General features: G+C 37.9%; 1 long non-coding RNA gene across 1 annotated transcript; it reads right to left on the bottom strand.

The window, feature by feature from the left end:
• Window positions 1–1,123: 1,123 nt before the first annotated feature.
• On the bottom strand, window positions 1,124–2,285 carry LOC130702953 (uncharacterized). Its single transcript, XR_009004484.1, has 4 exons — window positions 2,074–2,285; window positions 1,939–2,020; window positions 1,770–1,831; window positions 1,124–1,708 (listed from the first exon to the last, which is right to left on the bottom strand). It is a non-coding gene; the product is annotated as an uncharacterized LOC130702953 (long non-coding RNA).
• Window positions 2,286–3,672: the final 1,387 nt, after the last annotated feature.

Genomic DNA, 3,672 nt, shown 5'->3' on the forward strand with positions numbered 1-3,672 from the left:
TGAATTTTTCTTTTGTATAATTAAGATTGTCATTTCTTCTATCCAATGATGCTGAACACTGTATGAAATTATTTGCCCCTATACCGGAGAAAACAAGTTTCCACGATGCCCTATATACGTATTTTACTTGCTCGCTTTCATCTGCCACTGTTGAGAAGCCGACGAAAGATCGTGGACCTTTTTACTATTTGATTACACAGTACTGTACATCACCCTTGCTGCACGCAGAGTAAAAACGAAACAAAATGAGACTTTTTTTACTTAACACACGCACAATTACACCGATGTATAACAAAATGTTCGCCAAGAATAATAAAATAGAAGTCACTACAATGCCCGCATGACACGCTTTTCTATTTAAAGTTCTACTATGCTACTATTTATCCATTTCTGACAAGAGTAGCGGAGCAGAAACTTTGAAAGCAAAGCATCTCATCTAAGCATGTATCAGAGACTAAGAAGCATCAAGCCAATTTTGAGAATAGCCAAGAGCAACCAATGCGACACACCTCTGGAGCGACTGGATCAGCTAGACTCTTAAAGCGATTCCTATTGGTTGCATGGGCGTTTTACTCATAAAAAAGGGGGTGTATTCCTACAACACCAATCCTAGCATTCTAGAAGGACTGGTACAGACTTTTGAAAATAAATTCGTTTGAAAAAAAATGTCTGCAGAGGGCCTTAATGACACACACGTGTGTAATATCTATATCTAAAGCTTTGACATTGAATACCTCCTGAGACTAGACTTCCAGGAACATAAAGCATGGACATTCCATGTCGTATAGTCTTTAAACGACTGCACTGACCTTGTCTGAAACAGGAGGGAAGGCTTTTATTTCAGAAAGCACATATTCCCTTTGGACTTTTCAGTTCTTTAACTCTTGGCTAGCCTATCAGGCAACCTATGGCAGTAATAAAAGTTGTTAATTTCTAGTAAAAATTAGCTAGCAGCATAAAGCACAACCGGAAAATATAGCGTTATCAGAGCTTAACCGTAATTAAATTGAAACACTGGAAAAATAGAATCTTGAACATTCACAAGTGTGTCCAGCTGGTTACCCTAGAAAGCTCTGACTGGAATTCAACTAGCAAAGGGGTCCTAGATTTTAATGCAGAAAAGTTTTAAATGGCCACAAAGCTTTTATTACGAGTGTAGGGGAAAAAACCGGTTCTGCAAGTCTAATTTAATGCCGCTGTACAGATTCGCATGGATTCGATTAATAAGTGAAGTCAGTTAAGAATCAATTTGAGATGGACTTAAGTCAACGAATTCAATAGCCAGTTCTTCAAGTATCTGCTCGATTTCTACGGGTGTTACAACAAAGTCGACATTTTTGCTCTGTTGGTCATCGCGAAAAAAGTCACTTCTCGAAGCCTCCAGTTCTTTATCGAAGCATGGCATAATCATGACGACAGCCAGACGAGAAGCACTCGTTTGAAGTTCGTTGGGCAGTACATCTTTGATAAAGACGCCCGCTATTTGCTGTGGAGACTTGACTTTGCTAAGACGTGGCAAAATCCAATTTTCATGAGTTTTCTCGGCGTAGTATATCCAGGCTTGACGTAAAAGAAATGTCAGTAAATTTGATTAACATTTTCTCGAAGGATCTGCTGGGGAAAGATAGCTCAATGTCTTTACATAGCTTCAGGGTCCATGTGGTTTTGCTGGCCATTCAAAACACTCTCAACCTATGTTATACAACCACTATAATTTACAATAGTATTATTACCCCTACAACTCTGATTCTCTCATCATTAAAGATCACCTGCAGGCCAAACAGTTGTTAAGTGTTTTTGGCACTTTTTGCACTCTTTCAGGTCTTCCTTCCTAAAAGAAACATGGAAAGTAATATTTTTTCATTCTGATTTTCTGTTGAAGATTAAGCAGAAATGCATGATAAATTACTCAAATTACATAATCTAATTGATGGATACCTGTAACATATTCAAACTCTTTACTGTTGACCAGAATATTGGTGTCATCTCACATAGAAATAGATTAACTCTGCACACTAAACTGCTAAAACTAAAATTATATGAATTCCACCTTGTTAAGTTGTGAATAAGTACCATCATCCCCAATTTGGGTTTTGGAAATTCCTGAAGATGTAACCTGTCTAGCATTTTGTGTTTTAGCTGTCTTGATACACTCTTAAATAAATAAATTTGCATTATTTGTTTTAGTTATTTGAAACCATTTTTTGTCTCATATTTGAAAACACACTTGTGAAGGAGTTATGAAGTCATCCAAGTCTGTCAACTGTATAACACTGCTAAATCTTGAACTGGTGGCCATGCTGGTTTGATAGTTTGTTGTTGTTCAGCTGCTCTGGCTGGCGTTGCTCATTTGTTTTTTTGCATGCTGTTCGGTATATGTCTGCTACAAGATCCACAAGAAGAAAATCACTATCGTAACGTCTTACGAAGAGCAGACCCTGGTCATAGGTAAAGATAAAGACCTTCTAGTCTCTTTTGTTATTGATACTTTACATAAAATTTAGTTGAAGATTTTAATGCTATTCGTATAATTATAATTTATCGTATTGTTAATAATAGTGGAATAGTTTTCATATAAACATATATTCGTTTTGAACATCCGCCAAAAGTCCCTCAAACCTTAACCCTATTTCTATTGGCGTTCATGTCATGTAGTTCTTCCCTATGTCCGCGAGAGGCACTGTAACCAGAGTAAGCATTTGGCTTTTTCTGCGTCAGTAGGGATCAGACTTGCCGTTGCGATTGTTTTTTCGATTTTGATCGCCGATCAAATCATCACTGATTGATTTTGATTGGCGATTCGATTTTTTCAAAATGATTTGATCGGCGATAAAATTTCAGCGATTGCGATCATTTTGGGGCGAAATCTAGTGGTGGAAATTTAAACTAAACTGTCACCATTTCAAGTCAATGGCGACCAAAAAGGCGTCTGCTGCGAAAAAAGGATAAACAGCATCCTCAGCAAAACTTTTTAGCAAAAATTTATATGAATCATAAGTTTTTACGTTTGGTGGCGCTGACTTCAATCGCAAAAATGATCGCTGTCGATCAACGAGTTTTTTGATCGCCGATCAAATCAAAATCAAAATGTAAAGATTTGATCGGCGATCGTTTTTTTAATCGTAATCGGTGATCGATGATCGCGATCGCGGCAAGTCTGGTAGGGATAGGGCTAAAAGCATAGCAGATAACGAACCAGAGGTCTTTATCTATGGTAATAGCATGGTGTATTAGTAATGGTGAGACAACTCTCCATTTTAAGGGCTATCTCGAATGAAGCCTGTTTTCAGAGGAGGTGGGTGTGGCCTAATTGAGGAGACTTATAGCCAACGCCACCATCGGAACGACTTAGGAACTAGATCATTCGCCAACCACTGAATGGCAAAGGAGGAGATGTACTAGTGTCGCGGTAGGGGAGTAATTACAAATACAGTGGTGTAATGAATAGAACATTCGATTGCAGTACGGGAGTCTCGAGTTCGAACCCAGTATAAATCTTTCTTTTTTCTCCTTTCGTAACGTAAACTGGCCACGTGCGGCGCTAGGTTCCACTTTCCACTGTTTTTCCACACATTTCAATTCTATATTAGTTACCAAACAGTGGAAAGCTAAAAAGTTTTGTTGATTTTTATTTTGTTAAGGAGCGACAAGTACAAACAAAATTTTTTCCCA

The sequence above is a fragment of the Daphnia carinata genome, chromosome 5 (assembly GCF_022539665.2).
Source record: "Daphnia carinata strain CSIRO-1 chromosome 5, CSIRO_AGI_Dcar_HiC_V3, whole genome shotgun sequence".
In the NCBI taxonomy this organism is placed as follows: Eukaryota; Metazoa; Arthropoda; class Branchiopoda; order Diplostraca; family Daphniidae; genus Daphnia; species Daphnia carinata.